The 22,686-nt window shown below is 43.8% G+C and overlaps 1 protein-coding gene across 1 annotated transcript in view; it reads left to right on the top strand.

The window, feature by feature from the left end:
- Window positions 1-22,686, top strand: part of ARHGAP15 (Rho GTPase activating protein 15) — a 492,002-nt gene that overhangs the window by 310,714 nt on the left and 158,602 nt on the right. The gene's annotated exons all lie outside the window — the stretch shown is intronic.

Below are 22,686 nucleotides of genomic sequence, written 5' to 3'. Positions count from 1 at the left end.
AGACAATTGTAAGGCGTTTGACTCTGTGGAGTGGCCCTATTTGTGGACCCTTTTGCCTAGAATGGGTTTTGGCCCTCGATTTACAGCATTGGTTAAGCTACTGTATAACGATCCCAAGGCTAGGGTGCGGACTAATCTTAACATCTCACCTACTCTCCCCATGGCCAGGGGCACTAGACAGGGTTGCCCACTATCTCCCCTCCTCTTCGCACTCGCCATTGAGCCCCTTGCTGTGGCGATCCGCCACTCTGAGGGCATTAAGGGCATAACTAGAGGTACTATTATTGAAAAGGTATCTCTCTATGCTGATGATACACTTGTATACCTTGGGGATGTGGGCCCCTCTCTGGAATCCCTTCTGTCCCTGATAGAACGTTATGGGGGGTTCTCAGGCCTTCGGGTTAACTGGGACAAATCGGCCCTCTTTCCCTTATCTGATGTAGGGGTACACTCCCTCCCCGTCCCAGTCCGGGTGGTGTCCACCTTTAAATATCTGGGAGTCCAGGTGTCACGCAAGGTCCAGGCATTTACGGAGTTAAACATTACACCCCTGATAGCTGCAACGGAATCGCGCCTAAAAGCCTGGTCCACTCTCCCCTTGTCTTTGTACGGGCGTATTAATATATTTAAAATGATTTTTCTCCCAAAATTTCTATACCTTTTCCATGCCTGCCCTATACTACTTCCTAAGAGTCTGTTTAAACGCTTGGACGGCATTCTCAGGTCCTTCTACTGGCAGAGTAGTGCCCCGCGGTTCAGTTTAGCGCTGCTTCAGGCTCCCAAGTCTAGGGGTGGACTGGCTGCCCCGGATCTGTATCTTTATTACCTGGCTTCCCAGCTAGTATATGCCCAGTGGTGGATAGATATAGACATGGGTAATGCAGCTACTGCATTGGCTGGTGCCCTGGTGGGTTCCTATGAGGCCCTTACAAACCTGCTGTACAGATATAAGTCCCCATCTGATACCCCACTTCCCCTACGTACGGTAGCGGTGTGCTGGCGTAGGGCACAATCCCTGGTAGAACCGAGCAGCTCTCCCCCTCTCTCGCCTAGGACTCCATTGTGGCTCAATCCGTGGCTCTCTCACTTCCTCTCCCTCCCAGGCTGGACAATGTGGGGGGCAGCGGGGGTGAAATTTGTAGGCCAGCTCTTATCCCCGGAAGCAGAATTGCTCAGCTTCAACGAGATAAGGGAGAGACATACGGTACCCAATACGGCCAGCTTTCATTACACGCAACTGCGGCACGCATTCAAAGCCCAATTCGGCTCCTTCAGCCTGACAGTGAAATTCTCCAAACTAGAGACTCTGATGAGTACCCCGGACCTCCCTAAGCCACTCACTCAGTGCTATGCTCTCCTACAAGAGCAAAAGTCCAGACCGTTTGATAGAGCCTGTGAACGCTGGAGACAGGATATCCCTGACCTGTCAGATGATGACTGGAGGGAGGTCGAACTGTCCTACTTCACATCTGTTGTGAGTGCGAGGGACTTCCTGATCCAATCTAAATTCCTCCATAGAGTATACTTCACCCCTGCTAGACTATTTCGCATGGGAGCAATGCCTAATGATCTTTGCTTTCGCTGTCAGGCTGAAGTCGGATCCTTCCTGCATTGTGTCTGGTCCTGCCCTAGGGTCCATGTCTTCTGGTCCGAAGTGCTGGAGTTCCTTAATCTACACTTTGATTTCCCACGATTACTATCTCCCTTTGTGTGTCTCCTCGGCATCATAAACGAAGTTGTCAATGGCCACTATGACAAAATTTTCTTTAGGTTTGTCCTATACTACGCCCGAAAAGTGGTGGTGATGACCTGGAAGGACCAGGAGCCCCCTCCATTAAAAAGATGGATACTACTCATTAATAGTGTCATTCCCCACTACCGGTCCCTGTATACCAACAGGAAGTGTCCCCAGAAGTTTGATCGCATCTGGTCCAGATGGTGCGCGACTCCCCATACAGCCTTATAATCACATGTGATTTATACTCCTCTCCATGATGATGGAGACTGAGCGTGCTGGTGTGTGTGTGTGTGTGTGTGTGTGACTGATTGTCCCTGTGTCAATAGTTATTTGTGTTGTATCAAGATGTCTGGCTGCAGTATCCTGCTGTTATCTACTATGTAATATCCCTCAGGTAGTTTTGAAACGCAGTAAGAACCTGACTGTTACCATGGCTGTTGTATAATAATCCTGTATTGGGGGGAAGGAAATATGTGACAGACAATCTTGTTTTCTGGTTTTGTTTATTATGTTTGTATAAAAATTCAAAAACTGCAAAAATAAATACTTTTAAAAAAAGAGTACCTGAACCTGGGTTTGAGTTTCTGAACTCTAGCCAGAAGTTCGGGTCCAGTGTTCAGCTCACCCCCACTTCTCCATTCATAGTATCATAGTATCATAGTATATAAGGCTGGAAAAAGACGCAAGTCCATCAAGTCCAACCTTTAAGAATTAAATAAATGTTTTATCCCCATAACCCGTGATATTTTTTGCTCTCCAGAAAGGCATCCAGGCCTCTCTTGAACATGTACATAGAGTCGGCCATAACAACCTCCTGCGGCAGAGAGTTCCACAGTCTCACTGCTCTTACAGTAAAGAACCTTTGTCTATGGTGATGGTAGAATCGCCTCTCCTCTAGGCGTAGAGGATGCCCCCTTGTCCTGGTCACAGGCCGAGGTATAAAAAGATCTTTGGAGAGATCCTTGTACTGTCCGTTCAGGTATTTGTACATTGTAATGAGGTCTCCCCTCAGTCGTCTTTTTTCTAAACTGAATAATCCCAGATTTTGTAATCTGTCATTGTATTCTAATCCCCCCATTCCCCTAATAATCCTGGTTGCTCTCCTCTGCACCCGTTCCAGCTCTATTATATCCTTTTTATACACTGGTGCCCAAAACTGTACACAATATTCCATGTGTGGTCTGACCAGGGATTTGTATAAGGGCAAAACTATGTCTTTATCATGAGAATCTATTCCTCTCTTGATACATCCCATTATTTTATTTGCTTTAGCAGCAGCCGCCTGGCTCTGGTCACTAAAATTAAGTTTACCATCCACCAATACCCCCAAGTCCTTTTCAGCTTCAGTTTTACTAAGTAATTGACCGTTTAGAACATAATTATACTTTTTGTTTCCATGGCCCAAGTGCATAACTTTACATTTATCTACATTAAATCTCATCAACCATTTCTCTGCCCATCCCTCAAGCTTCCACAAATCCCTCTGTAGTACTAAACTATCGACCTCAGTATTTATTACTTTACACAGCTTAGTATCATCTGCAAATATTGAAACTTGACTGTGTAAACCCACTACAAGGTCATTAATAAAAATATTAAAAAGAAGTGGCCCCAATACTGACCCCTGTGGCACTCCACTGGTAACATCAACCCAATCTGAGAATGTGCCATTAATGACCACCCTCTGTTTTCTATCACTAAGCCAATTACTTACCCAGATACACAGATTTTCTCCTATTCCCAGCAGTCTCATTTTATATACCAACCTTTTATGTGGCACGGTGTCAAATGCCTTTGAGAAGTCCAGATATACAACATCCACAGCGTCCCCTAGATCCAGTCTTGAACTTACCTCCTCGTAGAAACCAATCAGATTAGTCTGACAGGACCGATCTCTCATAAACCCATGCTGACGCTGGGTTATAAGGTTGTGTACAGTGAGATACTCCAGGATAGCATCTCTAACAAACCCCTCAAATATTTTCCCCACCACAGAAGTTAGACTCACGGGTCTGTAGTTTCCAGGATCACTATTTGATCCTTTTTTGTATATTGGTACCACATTTGCTATGCGCCAGTCCTGTGGAACATAACCAGTCCTCAGTGAATCTTCAAATATTAAAAATAACGGTCTGTCTATCACGGTACATAGTTCATCCAGAACCCGGGGGTGTATGCCACTTGTGATGAGTGTTGGCACCGGTCAAAGCAACCAGCAGCATCCAGATCTTAGTGTCGGCTACACTTGCAGAAATGCCCTAAGCAGTGTTGCCACTGGCATTTAAAGGATAAAACCCACCTTCAGTGCCAGCACCATTTACAGGTGTCCCCAGTTTGGGTGAGCGTTCACCCCATTTAATGACCAATTCATACTTGGTCATCAATAGAAATGAGCAGATGTACACAATCAAGTTCAGCCACATGAACCGGACATAATGCTGGGCTAGTGACTGAACTGCCAATCTGGCAAAATGATATCCCTTGCAACTAGCAATGGCTTTGATTGGTCAGGGAATGTGTGTGGAAAATAACATTATCAGAGTAAATGATAAGAAAAATCGGAGATGACTAAGGTGAAGAGTTGGAACTATAGTTTTTAGCATCATTTACCATTTTGGACAATCAGATCTTCCCAATCATATTCATGGCTGATGGCTCATGCCCCATGACACTTTTCAACATGTCAATGGGGCAGATTTACTTACCTGGTCCATTCGCGATCCAGCGGCGCGTTCTCTGCGGTGGATTCGGGTCCAGCCAGGATTTATTAAGGTAGTTCCTCCGCGCTGAAAAGCATCGGAACGCGCTGGAGTTCACGGAACCGGGCTGAGTGAAGATAAGCGCAAGCTCCGCGACCGATTTTTTTTAAAAATGCGGTGTTTTTTCCGAATCCGTCAGGTTTTCGTTCGGCCACGCCCCCGATTTCCGTCACGTGCATGCCAGCGCCGATGCCCCACAATCCGATCGTGTGTGCCAAAATCCCGGGGCAATTCAGAGGAAATCGACACAAATCGGAAATATTCAGATTCGGAAACCGCGAATCAGGCCCTTAGTAAATGACCTCCAATGTGTCTTGTGGCTCCCAGTGTTTACCGCATGGTGACATCCAAAGTAGTATCCAAAAAAGTTGTGTTTATGAGAGTTGGCTCATTGTTCGAATGTTGAGCCTCTAGATCCTATTTATAAATGTCAGTGTTTAGTGTTAAGTACTGAACAGCTTTCTGGGGAACTGGATATTCCTTTCTACGGGTTCATGTAGTTATTATGATGTTTAGTTAAAACATTTCTCCTTGGCATGGACACCCGGAGTAGACATGGAGCATGTGAAGATAGATTTTATTTATGTAAGCTCCTGATGACATTTCATGCTGAAGCGAAAGTGTGTGGAGGTGCCAGAACCGCCGGAGTAAGGTTAGGGATCAGGAGAACTAAAATTTTCCTGGTAAGGGACCTTTTTCAACCAATGTCTCCGACACTCCAATGTCATGGGAAAAAGTTACTTTTCAACTCTGGGAATAAACTTGTTTAAAAATACTGTTCATTAAATGTGAGAAAATTAAGCTTTTTCATAAGAAAAGGATGATACATTGATCTGGTTAAAAAAAAGTGGAATTTTTGGGATCACTGGTTCAATTTCACAGAGTTGTCAAAATTGGCAGAATAAAATATAGTGTTTCTCTGGTCCTCAGCATCTCATGAGACGAAGATCAGAAGTTGTGTCTCTTGGTCCCAAAGATAACAATGTTTAGTGCTTCATATTTAGTCATTTTCCAAAGAACTCTAATTATTTCAAAAATATGATATGGTCAGGTTTTTGCCCTAGTTCTTAATATCTCATAGGGTAAGGATGAGAAGAGGCTTCCATGTATTGGAGAGTGTTCAATATCCTGCTTATCCATTGAAGCTGAATCATGATTATAGATAGCTAAGAATGGAAAATAATGGAAGAACGTACTGGGGCTTATTTAGTATTGGTCCCCGTATCGCACTTTCGGTGTTTTTTCTGATGTTTTCGGGAGTTGCGCTGCGGTGACAGGTATTTAACTGGGGATTGTGTCGCACGCGATCGGATTTTGGCAGAGCTGCGCTGCTTTCATGCGACAGAAATCGGTGGGCGGGCCGTCGGATGATCCGACTGATTCGGACTGAGCGCGGGATTTAACTTCTAAATTTTGTCACAAGATCAAGCACTTACATGCACCACGAAGAAGGTGAACTCCGTCAGACCTGAGCAGGGAAGGGAAACATGCAGGATATCGGGTGCACAATCTTAGTGACTCCCCGCACAGCGCATTATACACGGACAATGCACTTACATGCACCAGGAAGAAGAAGGTGAACTCCGGGGACCTGAGCGGGGAAGCGACACATGCAGGATATCGGGCACACGATCTTAGTGACTCCCCGCACAGAGCATTATACACGGACAATGCACTTACATGCACCAGGAAGAAGAAGGTGAACTCCGGGGACCTGAGCGGGGAAGCGACACATGCAGGATATCGGGCGCACGATCTTAGTGACTCCCCGCACAGAGCATTATACACGGACAATGCACTTACATGCACCAGGAAGAAGAAGGTGAACTCTGGGGACCTGAGCGGGGAAGCGACACATGCAGGATATCGGGTGCACGATCTTAGTGACTCCCCGCACAGAGCATTATACACGGACAATGCACTTACATGCACCAGGAAGAAGAAGGTGAACTCCGGGGACCTGAGCGGGGAAGCGACACATGCAGGATATCGGGCGCACGATCTTAGTGACTCCCCGCACAGAGCATTATACACGGACAATGCACTTACATGCACCAGGAAGAAGAAGGTGAACTCCGGGGACCTAAGCGGGGAAGTGGGAAGTGACACATGCAGGATATCGGGCGCACGATCTTAGTGAATCGCGGCAGAGTGCATGATCATTGGCCAATGCTTGATCTTGCGACACAAATCCTTTTGTTAAATTCTGAGGTTTGTCCGCATCCGTCGGGTTGTCCGATGGCCCGCCCCCCTGATTTCTGTCGCGTGCAAGCCGGCGCCGATATGCCAAAATCCAATCACGTGCGCCAAAATCCCGGGGGCAATTTGGTGCAAAACAGAAATATTCAGGAAACCTGGTGAAAGTGCGGCTTTCAGACCCTTAGTAAATGAGCCCCATTGTTCTCAAATATTGATCTCCAGTGTATATACTATAACCCCCTTTGCTCCACTCCTTTTTCATGTAAGTCATTGGGACGTCTCTCATATAGTTTTGTCTGTGGCTGAGGTCTGGTCAAAGATGAGACTACAAAGAAGATGCGTCTTTGTATCCGGAGCTCTTAATATTGACCTAATTAAATGAAATGTCTTCTTTTGGTCCTCAACAACTCATGAGAAGATCAGAAGAAGGGGAAAGTTTTAGCCTGTAGATCCTAGAGATGCCAATAGTGTATATAGTGCAAAATATCAAATACATTTCAAAGGAGATCCACAGTTATATACAGGGTACATTGTGTAAGTAAGAGCAAATGTGCAATAAATATCAAGAACTATATAGAAAGTACAACTCCATGAAAGCAAATGACATCATCGGGTAAAAAAGAAGAAAAAAAAGGAAGAAAATAAATAAAATAAAACTTTAAATTATTCCTGCATCAAACAATGCTCTAAATTTAACTGAATTACACTGGAACTTGGTCTAAATATAATACGCTCGGCTCACTTTGTTCAGGGCGATTTGCATCAAATACCAGAACGTGTTATATATGCAAATTATACTGTACACTGGCTCTGACACAATTGTCTATGGATACAACAAATTGTGATAAAGTGTGAATAAAATGCATTTGCATCTTAGCATATTCAATTTGGAACTGGTCTCATTTGCATGGATGTTTAAATTAGCTTGAAGGTTGCAATAAATATTCACCTTCCTTAAAGGGGCAGCAAGCCTGATATCCAAGGTGAACAAGGGAAACATTGAGAGCCTTACACATATAGATATCATAGGGGGGTTAGGTTATATCCAGGATACATATAGTATCATCTGTGCTGTATTTTAGTATGATATAGAGACGTGTCCTCTTGAGCTTCTGTAGTGAAGGTATATTGATAAAATGGGGCTCATTTACTAAGGGTCCAAACTCAGCAATTTCGTCGGGTTTTCCGAATATTTTCGATTTGCACAGAATTGCCCCGGAATTTTGGCGCACTTGATCGGATTTTGGCACATCGGCGCCAACTTGCATGTGACAGAAATCAGGGGGCGTGGCCATCAGACAACCCGACGCGTTCGGACAAACAGCAGAATTTAAAACAGGTTTTGTGTCGCAAGATCAAGCACTTATATGCACCAGGAAGAAGCAGGTGAACTCCGGCGGACCTCGGCGCAGCAGCGACGCAGGAAGGAATTCGGACGCACGATCTTAGTGAATCCACATCAGACAACGTACCGCGGGATCGTGGCGGGACCAGGTAAGTAAATCTGCCCCATTGGGGCAGATTTACTTACTCGGTCCATTCATGATCCAGCGGCGCATTCTCTGTGGTGGATTCGGGTTTGGCCGGGATTCACTAAGGCAGTTCCTCCAACGTCCGCCAGGTGGCGCTGCTGCGCTGAAGTTCCCCGAGGCCCGCCGGAATGCACTGCAGTTCACCGGCTTATTCCTAGTGAAGGTAAGCGCGAGTCCCGCAACATTTTTTTTTTTTTTAATGCGCCAGTTTTCCCGAATCCGTCGGGTTTTCGTTCGGCCACGCCCCCTGATTTCCGTCGCCTGCATGCCAGCGCCGATGTCCCACAATCCAATTGCGTGTGCCAAAATCCCTGGGCAATACAGGGAAAATCGGCGCAAATCGGAAATATTTGGGTAACACGTTGGGAAAACGCAAATCGGGCCCTTAGTAAATGACCCCCATTGTGTTTAATTATTAGCTATAGGAGATGGGTTTGCTGATTTTGTTGAAAGCAGGGACCAATTCTTCCTTGAATTCTGATTATATAAGTAAAAGAATGTTGGAGACAGTGACCTATTCTATCTTGAATGAATGTATACAATGTAATAAGGTTTGGGATGAAACCTGCACATGACTAATATAGAATATTCTGTAACAATTCATATCACGGAATCTATCAGATTAGGATACTAGTATGTTGCTTTTGTTGGAGGCAGTGACCATTGAGCTCTCAGGATTGTTTTAGCAAATTACTGCCATGTAAATGTTATAGGACACTGCCTGGATATCACCAGTACAGAAAAATGTTGTCATCTTAATTGTGGAAATTTCTTTTTAATGTTTTTATTAATGACCTTATTGAGGGTTTAAAATGTAGAGTTTCAATATTTGCAGATGAAACCAAGCTCTGTAAGGTGAATAATACAGAGAAGGCTAGCATAACATTAAAGAGGGATTTGTGAAAACTGGAGCTCTAGGCTGACACATGGCAGGTGAGGTTTAATCTAGATAAATGTAAGGTTATGCACTTGGGTTGAAGCAATGAAAATCATAATTATGTGTTAAATAATGCATTTTTTGGTAAACCTGATGGAGAAAAAGACTTGAGTGTATTGTTGGTATACTCAGTTTTGGTGATTCTCATGATAAGGACTAGTTTTGCCCTTATACAAATTACTGGTCAGACCACACATGGAATATTTTTCTCAATGCTTGAGAAAGATTCAATGGGAATCGAAACGTTGCATTTTTATGCCTGGTGATGTATTAATAAAGACTTTTTGGAACCTGACGTCCTTGGTGCTTTGGCTCCCTTTATCTATTATGCCAGATTTGGGATTTTGAGTCCCCAGCTGCGTGCACCACCCTGTGAAAATTTTGGATTCCTGTCTTATTCTTCCTATTTACCAGTGCCAATTAAAGGCACGCTGGCCCTTTAAATCTTCTGAAGCTGGCGCGTGCACGCCATAGGAGTTGGGGACACACACGCATGGCCGAGGAAGCGGAGATAGGCAATTAGCATGGGTGCCGCGCCAGCGGGTATAGAAAGGCATGTGTGAGCCCCGTCCCACCATATCGGTCGCAGGAGCACCCATGACATGCAGGAAGAGGCGCACACAAGATAGGACATCACACAGCATGAGACCGCTTCCTCGGGTGTGCAGGTAGAGCGCAATGACTCTGCCAGAAAGAGGCTCTGAGCCATGAGGGGTATAGAAGGGTGCTGGGGTAGGTATTAAGTTTATTATTTTTATAAATATATACCCTCGATTATAAGCCCAGTCGGGATTTAGCAGAACGAAAATTGTGCTGAAAAATTTGGTGAATACTAGGGTATATGCGGTATACGGTAAGTGCATGGGCGTAACCGTGATCGGGCACTGGGGGGAGGGGCCTGCAGCTGTCACCATTCTTCCTGCAGACCTCCGCGGGCCCCTTGACATGAAGGGCAGGAGCTAGACAAGCTGTCTAGCTTCATGCCCCACTGGTCCCCTGCCAGATGAACCTGTGCTCCAGGTCCCCTGTGTGCAGAGTGAGTCACCCTACAGCCGACACTCACTCTCTCTTCTGCAAGTGGGGACATCAGGAGAGTAAGACGTTGTAACCGCGATCGGGGATTGAAAATGTTCATGACAGTAAGGTCATCAATTGTATGCAGGGTAGACATGTATACAATTGATTGAGCACAGGGGCAGAGGCTCTACCCCCACACACACTGTGTGACATCATATAGTGTGACATCATATAGTGTCGCCGGGCAGAGCACACAGAAGTATCTATGCCCACTCAACTGCATCAGATGCCCCAGGGAGTAGAGGAAACCAAAACACGGAAGGACAGAGTTTATTTTTTTAATAAAACCGGACCCTGTGACTGCTGATTTATAATCTTTTATTAAGGGGAGTTAGTTCCTGGACAGTTTATTGAGTGGAGAAGACAGTGGCCCAGATACATCATTGTGTCACTTTTTTGTCTATCTCTGCACTGAAACATACGACAACCAATGATACCATGGAAGAGGGAACTATAACCGGAGAAGAGTGTATTGATTCTGGAAGCAGCAGTGATTGGTTCTATGATACAGATATTAGGATTGGATAGGTGATTGATATTTGGTATCAACAAAGGATAAGCTTCAGAGCACAGAGGGCAAGCCTGAAGTGGCCTAATCATGGAAGTAAAAAACATGTTGAGTGTTTTGATTTTGTTGGAGTCATCGACCAGAATAATGGGAGAATAATGGGAGCTTGGTCATCACAAAAGATCTGCAAGCACATAAGTTTTCCCTCTATGGGAAAAGAAAAACCGCACCATTTTTAGCTCCCTTGTAAGACAGCTCCCTTGTCATCAAACATGACCTTCAGGAAGCCTAATGAGATGATGCGGGATTAAAACCAAACCAGTATATCTATTCCAGAAGGATCAGACTCCCAACTGTAGACAGTGCTGTGCCAACCTGGTTGAGTCTCATCAGTACAGTGTAGGGAAGTGGGTTGACTCAGTAAGAGGCTTTTAATCAGGTTTGGGAAGTAAGAGATCTCCTTATGGAAACTTTGCCAGTTAAGGCCGCCTTGCAGGCGTGTGAAGACTTATAGCCACTGCAAGTCTCTACTAGAGGATTCTGGGAAACATACAAATAAGGCGTGATTTTCCTTATCCCATCCTGGAAAACTTATATGCATGTTTTCCCAGAATCCCCTAGTACAATGTTAGTGGCTGTAATTCTCCACATGCCTACAAGGCAGCCTTAAAGAAAACCTACCATTTGTTTTTGTGCATTGTGAAACAAACATACCTCGAGAATGCTGTAGCTGCACTGATACAGAAACATATCTTGTTTAATCTTTGATCTGAGTGGTTTTGCAAAAAAAAAATATATAAAATTCAGTGCTTAATGGAGCTTCATGAACTGTCCAGAATGGGCTAATCAACCTGAGCTTGATGACTCCTATACAGCAGCTGGGAGATGGTACAGCAATTGATTACTTCTGCCTGTCAGGGTTTACATCATTCTCTGGAGCAGTGCATAATTAGGGTAAGAAGTGAAGTGTTGGGGCAGCCATAGGAGCGACAGAGTTTCTTAATTCTTAATTGTATAATAGTTTTTTTCAGCAAAACCACTCACTCAGGGATTAAACAAGATATGTTTCTGCATCAGTGTCGATACAGCATTCTACAGGTATGTTTGGATCCTAATGCATGAAATCAAATGGTAGATTTCCTTTAATAGTCAGTCTCCTTGAGGAGCATTCTTACTTCTCAACCCAAAAGATCTACATGAGACTTCATTATACGTGCCCTTATTTATAGTCTGACTACATAGAAATGAGTCTTCTAGAGTCTCGCATTTACTTTATTCCGCTTATGTTATTTGCTTGGCTATTCACATTCTTCCATGAAATGCTGATATTATTTAATAACTGAAACAAAAGGCAGAGTCGTGGGATACACATAATAGTGCAACATTTGATTCCGTGCCCGAGATGTCAGCCTGGAGCCTACGAGTGTTCTCCAGGAATGAAAGAGGCCATTGGTCCCTTTCCCTGAGAAGGGTCTCTGCACTTATTCCTTTATCTCTGCAATGTAATTCTTAGCAGCTGTTATGTATTTTTTTACTGTCGTTTGTTTGACAGGATCCAGTTATAGGTTCCGATGTCTGTTTAAAGAAACAAAGCGGTTGTTGGCTCGGAACGTCCCCCCTCTGCTTGTGTGATCAGCTTGTTCCCAGGGTTTTTCGCATGGGCTTTGCCAAGCGAAGGGACTGACCTTTTGTAGCAAACACTTTTTCATTTCTAAATGCTCACTTTGATTTTCGTTCCATTTTTTTCATGCTCATTCCAAACTGTTTACAGCCCACGAAAAAAAATGACTGTGAATTATATGTTTATGTAATGGATTCCTCTTGTGGTCGCGGCGGAATGTTGACTTTCAGCAATTAGTTATCTTTCGGTTGGATTACAGTGACCTGAAAAAAAGCAAATTACTAAAATTATTACCTTTAACTACTTTGTTATGATGTTGTGTTTGAGCACAGGAAGCCGGGGGGGGGGGGCGCTCTTGTACCCATAGACGTGCTCCGTCTTGTCTCTATTTGACGTACTTCACCTCTGCGGTTTTGGGTATTTTCGATGTTTCTTGGCAGTTGTGCATTATTTACTGTAAGTTCCTATAGAAATAGAAATATAGGGAAAACCTTCCCCCCCAACCCCACTAACTACTCATTAAACTCTTATATATTGACTTCCCCTTGAAGGGAACCTGTCACCAGGTTTTACCCCATTAAACTACCAGCCCCTTCAGTTAGGGTAATAACTGCCCTTTCCAAATTCCCTCTTTTTTGGAAAATCTCACCCGTTTACCTTTAAGAAAATATCATCCAAGTCAGGCAAATATGACTCTATTTTCACATGAGATGAGTCAAGTTTCGTGGTTTCCAGGTGAAGTGTCACTTCAGGAGTCCCTTTCTTTGTTTCTATAGCACCTAGGTACATGTTTTCTGTCTTATAAAAAATATGGATTTTATCTTCAAGATCACATCGGGTTTATGGCTTTGTGAGCTACTGAAACATAGATAGAGGCCGCTACAAACATGCAAACTGCAGATAAGGAAATGCAAACTGCGGATAAAAATCCAGTTCTCGGCTATTTTTTTGCACGCTTTTTATGTTATATTAAAGAAAGAAGATCATATTTCAGATGACATCAGCCGTATGGTTCTATAAACTACACGGCACTCGGCAATCTCCGTCAGCTCCATAGAGATGAATGGAGCAGATCAGTCATGCGCGATTATATGCTCCACTCATCTCCAAGTGCAAAAAGGGGCCCGATGGGGCGATAGGGCCTAACTTTCTTGGTGGGAAAAACCAAGACTTATCAACTCCTTGGTGTCATAGATGTTGGTCCCACCATTGGTACATATCTTGAGTAGTGATCCAGCATTGAGCATACCCGAACCCGGAATGTTCCATTCGGTGCAGAACATTGCAGGTACGGCTCACCTTCCCCCACCATTCAACAGGCGCTAACTCTTTAAATACTGAGACATAATTGGGGAGTGGCCATCCTTGGCAAAATGACAATGTCCACGCACCACCCGCCATATATATGCCACCAATGGCTATGCCGTCACAATTCAAAGAGTTAACACCCATAATCAGTGCCAGCACCAATCACGAGTGTTACTGTGGGGGTTCCTTGAACTGAATCTTGAGGCCGAACTTGGCCGAACCCAAATTTCAACACATCCGCTCAATGGGTCATATGGGTGCCCTTTCCTCAATATAGGTGGAGACACCAAAAGTTGGAACAGCACGTTTCAGTTTACATAACATCACATGATCTCATTACCTCAATCAACCAGCTGTGGATACATGTTAACACCTGCAATCAGTGCCAGATTACGGGGATTACAAAATCCAAAGTAGTGGATTGGCCGAAATCGGGCAACCCTGAACTTCAACATGCTGGCTCATCCATAAAAGGGCCCCCTTCCTTCAATATAGGTGTGGATACCAAAAGTGGGAACAGCACATATCAGGTTTTTATGACATCACATGATCCCATTAGCTCAACTACCTACAAATAAACAACCAGCTGTAGATAGGGGGACACATGTTCAACTTTAACCCTTTAAGGCTGTCACACAGGGTCAGTGCATGTGAAGATGAGGAGGAATATGGTTAAACCTGCAACAGAGCCCCCAATTATGTAGGGATTATGGGGCCCTTGTCCTATCGGGTGAGGGCGAACCAGCTTTATTTATCCAAAGGCCTAAAATAAACTAGTAAAAATAAATATCTCTAGATGTTTTACAACCCTGGATGACACCTCAAATGTCTAACGTCTTCCTTATCCCAAAAAAATGTAAAAAAAAATCCTGTTATGCAACGATCACAGACTAAATTGCATTAGTCTATAACGACGGAGCAGAAAAAGGTTTTATTTTGTTGTGTTTCGCTGTAAACACATTCTCATCAATTCATTATGAGCCGCCGATCTCCCAAGAGGCTTTTATTTTAACATGACAAGAAAAACAGAACAAGAAAACATAACAAACAATAAAGTAACGGAGCGGAATCTACAGGACTGCAACATCTTTTATCCTTTACGTAAACACCAAGGTTTTACTACATTTTCCTAAGAACATTTTTTCGCAATAAAAAACAAAAAATTGACTTCAAAAATGTTTTTTTCATCAAATATTTCTCTCTTTACAAAAATCTGATCACTATGGCAGTCAGTAAAATAAATACAAATATAACAGCCTATTCCAGCTGCTCCATCTGTAGCCGATCCGGCAAATAACCCAGGTTCTCTAAGCTAAGAATTCAGGAAAATTGGTTTTCTACAACAAAGGGAACAAGTCAGGAGCCCTTTTTCTGGATCCTCCATGTCCCCATAGAGAATAGTAAACAGTTTTTATAGTAAAATTGCTATTTTACTATTTTACTTAAGATCTACCTTTCTGTATGCCGAGCAGTATCTGGAGTCCCATGGGAGTGGCCAGTGAGGAGCGGTACCCCCCTCCCACTCCAAAGAAACCGCTCTGTCATGCATCAATTTCACATTTAAAAAAAAACTCCCATGTCCCCCATACGGACTCCCCCCATTGCTCCCCCCTTCAGGAAATCATAGATGTCTGCCCCGCTCCTCACTAGCCACTCCCATGGGACTAGGAACACAGCTCTGCATACAGAAAGGTAAAATTTCATCTAACTGGGCAAAAAAATATTGATACAACGGGGCTCATTTACCAAGGGTCCAAACGCCGCACTGTCGTCGGGTTTCCTGAATATTTCCGATTTGCGCCGAATTGCCCAGGATTTTGGCGCACGTGATCGGATTGTGTCTCATTGGCGCCAGCTTTCACGCGACAGAAATCGGGGGGCGTGGCGTCGAACATCCCGACGGATTTGGAAAAACCACGGAATTTAAAAAAGTTTTTAAATTTAAATAAAAAGAATTTGTGTCGCAAGATCAGCACTTACATGCACCAGGAAGAAGAAGGTGAACTCCGGCGGACCTCGGTGCAGCAGCGACACCTACTGGATATCAGACGCACGATCTTAGTGAATCCCGGCAGACCCGAATCAGCACCAGACAACGAGCCGCGGGATCACAACTGGACCAGGTAAGTAAATGTGCCCCAATATATTTGGAATAGGTCAAGGGGCAGCATTTGGGGTAAAATTAAATTTTAAAAACTATATCCATAGGGGATTCCTGGATCATGTGACTGCTAAGGCAATGGATTGGCCCACATGTCACATGTCAATGAATATCACATCTTCACCAGGGGTAAGTATAGCACATTTTTTAATTTGCTCCCAATGTGTGCCCCTTTTCAGTAAAATTTGAAAACCGCATCTAATATCCACATCCCCAGAAGATCAGCAGTCAATAAATAGAGAATGGAACAGGAAGCTCCGTGCTTCTCATGGTGGTCAGATCAAGTTACTGCAGATGGAACTTTTGTCCTGATGGCCTCTCCTTAGGGCAGATGTTACCAGATCATTGTGGGTCTGATTCTTGTATGCTGAACGAAGGGTCTCCAGCAGCGATGAGCGGACCCATCCAGATTCTGGATTTGCCAAACCCAAATTTGAAAAACCTTGTTCGGGTGCGAGTGTTAACTGTTTAAATTCTGATAGCAGAGTCGTCAGTGGCATTTACATTACTCTGACCATGCAGGCATCGGCGCTGAAATGACGACAGAGCTCCATGCTATCATTTTGGGGAGGATCATCGCTCCTGATAATAGTAATCACCAAACTTCATGCTACCATGGTGCACGGGATTCATCCTTGTAAATGCTCCTGCCAATTTTGCCAGTAGCATTTAAAGAGTTAACAGTTGTGATCAGTTCCAGCACTGATCTCCGGAATTAAAGGTGTGTGTGTGGGGGGGATAGGATCGGGTCAAGCCAAATCTTCTACGGTTCCAAATTTCTAACGGAGTCGGGTCTGGGGGATCAGAACCACTTTGCGGTTTGGGTCCGCTCATCAATAATCTCCAGCTCACATGAAATCCCCTTTCTTGTTTTGCCAGGAAGGATAATGTTGTGCTTGATATGCTCAACATTGTCCCATATACTTGAATAGAACTGAACTATAATGTTTGGCACTGTTCAGATTAAGCTGCAGAAGGGATATGGTGTTTATCAGGCCAAAGCTGCCGATTCAACCAGTTGATTTGGACCCTTAAAGTTCTGATATCCTGCTATTAATTCCTGTGGGGTATGGGATGGGCATTGTGGGTTGACACCGGAGTAGAGTAGCCGTCATGCTTTCTGCCGCTTAATCTTCGTAGAGGGTCCTCTTCCATTGTGCTTCCACCAGGAGCAGGGCTGGACATACAATCTGCAGCTCCATTTGCTCCTTATCGGACCTCTCAGGCCAAGCTGTGGTCATAATAGTCCAAATCTTTGCATCGTCGTGTGTGGCCTGGAAGCAGAACAACCCAAAAATAATAACACACAGAAAAACAAGTTCCGTAAAAATACTCTACAATTTCCTTGGCCTTGTGCCATATACGAAAAAAACTCCAAAAAATATTTGTTCACGATAACGGGCACTTAACAAGCAAGTGAATTACTGCGTTGCCCTAAATATATCCATGAATGGAAGAAATATTTCAGAAGCTTCATGATATATTATGTGACAGAAATCTGACAGACCCGATTCATGTCGAGCCAAAAACTGTCGTTCTGATTTAAAGGGAAAAGCCTCATTTTTTCATTTCCAATTTTCAACTCAAAGATGAAGTGTTGTAAAGATGAAGGTAGATCACAAAATTACAAATGAACCCTGGAAACGCGTCTTTACATAGTTGTAGATCGGCTTCCTTTATTAGGTCTGATAATTTAATTTTCACAAATTTTGGCTGATACCGGTATATTGGGGCAGATTTACTTACCCGTTCCGTTCGCGATCCAGCGGCGCGTTCTCTGCGGTGAATTCGGGTCCGGCCGGGATTCACTAAGGTAGTTCCTCCGCCGTCCACCAGGTGGCGCTGCTGCGCTGAAGTTCCCCGGAGGCGCGTTGGAATGCCCTGAAATTCACCGGCCTATACCTGGTGAAGGTAAGTGTAATTTTCGCGACACATTTTTTTTCTTAATTGCGGCGGTTTTTCCGAATCCGTCGGGTTTTCGTTCGGCCACGCCCCCCGATTTCCATCGCGTGCATGCCAGCGCCGATGCGCCACAATCCGATCGCGTGCGCCAAAATCCGAGGGCAATTCAGGTACAATCGGCGCAAATCGGAAATATTCGGGTAACACGTCGGGAAAACGCGAATCGGGCCCTTAGTAAATGACCCCCATTGTGTTTGGGTTTGATAATCATCCCTGGTATTCCAACATGTGGAAATTGGTCCATATCTATTAGCCAGATTAGTAGGAAATTGTAGAAGTCATTAGAGATGAGTTAATTGAGAAAACACAAATTAAACTTGTAATGGATTTCTCAAACATTTTGGGTTTTGGTGAAAGATTCCAAACGCCCGCAGTTGGTGCTGGTGGGTGTTGACCCTTTAAATGCCGCCATTTACCCTAGGATGAAGACCTGCATTGAATGTCGAAAAAGATCGCAGGTGTTACCGGAGGAATGACAGCCTTCAGACTATGTCCCCCATTTAAGGGTTTCTCACCCAAAACTATTAACAGCCTATCACCAGAATACTGGTGGTTGAGTGTCCTAAATAGGCTGCTCCTTACATCTAGGGAGGTGGTGGTGAACCTATGGCACAGGTGCCAGAGGTGGCACTCGGAGCACTCTCTGTGAGCACCTGGGCCATCACCCCAGCAAAGAGTTTCCAGACAAGACCTCAAAACCTCCTCCTGCAGTCCCCGGGGGCTTCGGGGGCGTGCATAATTGAAGATCAGTGGAAGCCGAGAGGCGCTTGGGTGCTGTCAGCCTGAGCGCCTCCAGCTGTTTAAAAATGTTTTTATTTGGGAAATAAAGAAGCCAGAAAAACTTGTAAAAAATGCCCCCCCTATCCCCTAGACGTAACAAGCTGCCTGTGTAGGACACTCTACCATCAGTAATCTGGTAGAATAATTGTCCTTTATAGATGATTGTCAGGGGTACAATGTTCTATTGATCAACTGTTAAATTGTAAGGTTGCTGCCCAAAAATACAATCCAGTCCTCAAAGTCTTGGTTGTCCATCTGTACTTCAATAAAAGCTGCATCCCGACAGCCATCACGAATGAATAAGTGTTTTTTCACATCCCCACTCGTCAACTACTAATGCCCTATCATATGGATAGATTACTAGTAGTGATGAACAGACCTGTTCAAATTTTACATTTTTGGGCACTGATGGTGGGTGTTAACAGTTTAAATAACTGTGGCACACCGGCACTGACTTCTTTGCTGCACTCTGCCAATTGGGGTGGGGGGGGGGGGTCGTTGTTCTTGATGACAGCATTGGTGAGTGACAGTGAACCCCAAGTGGCAGCGCCCTGCGCAGGGGTTAGCCTTTTGTGAGCCACAGCCAACTTTGCCAGCGGAATACAAAGAGTGAACGCCCATGTTCTGTGCCCACACAAATCACAGTCATTAATGCCAGGAGGGGTAAAGACAATCCTGTCCCTAAGCTTTTAATCAACTTTGCAGTTCCAGTTTCTGCTTAATGCTAACTATGAGTAAGAAAGGATCATGGAAAACATCTTTATGTCTTAGGTCAGTGGTGGTGAACCTATGGCATTGGTGCCAGAGGTGGCACTCAAAGCCCTTTCTGGGGGCACCCAGGCCTTCACCCCAACACAGAGATTGCTGGATAGGACTAAAGACTTTCTTTAGTGATTCAATTCAGCCCAGAAAATGCCATCCTCAGCACTATTTTAAAGCAACAACCTTGGCTGCCAGGACTACAGGAGGAGCGAGAAGGTGCGGATAGAGATGGATTAACATTGGAGCTCCTGCTCTAGGTCCCCTGTTTCTTCCTCTTCAGGGGACCTCGGAGGGAAGCTACAAACCAAATTTCTCCACCATCTTTCTAATGTATTGGTGAATTCAGGAGGCCAATACGATCAAAACCTGAGCTATAGCAAGTAGCAATAAGTTACTGCTTAAATTGTCATCTTGGCACTTTGCAACATATAAATGGATTTTGCTTGTAGCTTGGGCACTCTGTCTCCAAACGGGTCGCCATCACTGTCTTAGGTCATCAAATGGTAACCCGGTGGGTCCACGCTCCCATCCAGAGTCAGGACCATGGCCTACACCCATAGATCCTAAATATTATATAATGTTCTCCGTCATCTCATTTTTCCATCGTTCTCAGCTTCTATTACCTTGTAATTCTGGATTAAACATTTGATTTGGCCCCTGTTCCCTCCCTCGTTGCAGTCCATGGTTGTTATTTTTGAGCCCTTTGAATGTTCTCCACCTTACACAGTTTTATGGGAACACAATCTGTTTGCCAGGTTGGTACTAGACCGTGCAAAAGAGAATTCGACGGTTCCTACCAACTAACACTTCCTTCACAACAGCCTTGGACAGTGGTTAGCAGCCCCACACATCTCATGTCTTCATGTCATTTGTCTTCATTGTATGTCAAAGTCCTTGCCTTTCGGGACTTTTTGCTTTTTTTAGACTAAGGTGCCGTTAAAGTTGTTTTGTTTGAAAAATGTTCACAGAATCACAAGTTTGGAACTTTAAAGAATGTTCTCTCTTCAAAGTTACACTTGGCCTAATTGTGTTTCTAAAATAATATATCCGAGATCCAAGAGGGGGAATGCGGTCACAAAGCCCGTGCCCAAACCCTTCATTTTACGTTGGTTTGGTTTGGCTAAGCTTGAAAAGTTTTCGGAGGGGAGAGCTGTGGCTCGTGAAAATTATAATTGGAGGAATATTTCTGTGGATTTAAATATTGTGTGAGATGGATATCAGACTCTAGGGTGCGAAAAGACCCAGCCTAAGCATCCGGAACAAGGCCGTATCATGTTAAACAATACCATATTAACCCCTTAAGGACGCAGCCATTTTGTAGCTTAAGGCTCAGCCCGATTTTTTGGATTCTGACCTGCGTCTCTTTATATGGTTATAACTTTTGAAGCGATTCTGAGATTGTTTTTTCCCCACATGTTGTACTTCATTTTAGTGGTAAATTTTGGCAGATAAGTTTTGCGTTTATTTACAAAAAAAAAGAAAATATGATACATTTTTGGAAAAATTTGCCATTTTCGAAATTCAAAATCATTGCGTTTTCAGGCAGATAGATTTACCACCTAAATAACTTGCTGAATAACATTTCCCATTTTTCTACTTTACATTTTCATAATTTCTGAAATGTCTGGATAATTTATTTTGATGTCACGCGGCTTACAAATCGAATATCACTTTTCCTGATTTTCAGAATTGACTATTTTGGGGATAAATACAGTTTTGAATGAAATTTTACATATTTAGCATCAAAACCCCCTATATAATCTACCCATTTTCAAATCTGCACCCCTGAAGCTATCAGAAACAGCATTTACAAAGATTGTTAACCCCTTGAGATCTTCATAGTAATTGAATCAAAATGGAGGTGAAATTTAGAATGGTCAAATTGTTCCCTTATACGTACATTTAGCCCTAAAATTTACACATTTCCAAAAGATAAAAAGAGAAAACCCACCATACAATTTGTTCTGCAATTTCTCCTGAGTACAAAGACCCCCCACATGTGGACAATACTTGTGTTATGGGGGCACAGCGAGACGCAGAAGGGAAGGAGAGCCCTGCAGCTGCCAGGATTTTAGTTTCCTCATTGGCCCCTTTTGAAGGCTATAAAATTTTAGCTTTTTCGTTATTGGGGCCATGTGACGGCATTTTTTTTGCGGGATGAGATGCTTTTTCCAGTGTTACCATTTTTGGGTTTGTATCACCTATTGTTGAAAATTTAGGAACTTTTTTTGAGGACATGAGTAGAAAAGCATCAATTCTGTACTGGATTTTTTACTTCTTTTTTTTTTGGTGTTCACCGTATAGACTAATAATCATATTATCTTCATTCTATGGGTCGATACGATTACGGGGATACCAGACATGAATATATTTTCTTACGTTTTACTAAATTTGTCAAACAAAACCCTAATGTGGGGAAAAATCTATCATTTATGTATTGCCGTCTTCCAAGTGGCATAACATTGTTACTTTTTTGGCTACGGAGCTGGTTGATGGCTTGTTTTTTGCAGGACATGTTGTACTTTGCACCAGTATCATGTCGGAGTACATATGGTTTTTTGATCACATTTTATAGCATTTTTTGTGGGATTGAAAAGGTAAAAATCATAATTTTTGGAGGGTTTATAACAGTTTTTTTTATGGCGTTTATCGTGGGGGTTCAATAATGATTTACTTTTATTCTACGGGTTGTTACGGACGCGGTGATACTATATATGTGGGGTTTGTGTTATGATTTAGACTTTTTTTGAGTTATATGTCTTTTTATATGTTTTGGGGCTTTTGGGCATTTTTAGTGATTTATGACTTTATTTTTTTATTGAATAACTTTTTTTTTTTACTTTTTCACTTTTATACCATGGGACATGACCAAGCAATCATCTGATTGCTTGTTCATGATAATATTCTGCAATACTGATGTATTGCAGAGTATTATCAGTGTCAGCCTATACACTTGCATAGGCTGGCACTGTGCCAGTAAGATGACATCACAGACGCCATCTTACTGGGAGTTCTTGCAAGTAACTCTGGGGTCCAGATCGGACCCCAGAGTTACTATAGCAACGATCGGCGCCCCCCGAAAACGGTTCGGGAGGGGCGATCGTGGGGGAAAGAACCCCCAGCTGCATGTTAGATCGCGGGTGTTACACTGGGGTGCCGGCTATCAGTCACAGCCGGCACCCCGTGTTTCCTGATGCCGGTTCAGCTCAGATCTTGAGCCGAACCGGCATCAGCTCAGCGTCCGATATATCGGACGCTGAGCGCTAAGTCACTGCGCTCAGCGTCCGATATACCGGACGCTGAGCGTTAAGAGGTTAAGGAGGCGTAACTGTCTTGGTCAAA

This window comes from Engystomops pustulosus, chromosome 8, assembly GCF_040894005.1.
Source record: "Engystomops pustulosus chromosome 8, aEngPut4.maternal, whole genome shotgun sequence".
NCBI lineage: Eukaryota > Metazoa > Chordata > Amphibia > Anura > Leptodactylidae > Engystomops > Engystomops pustulosus.
The sequence above is the reverse complement of the archived record's forward strand: the minus strand, read 5'-3'. Positions and strand labels throughout refer to the sequence as shown.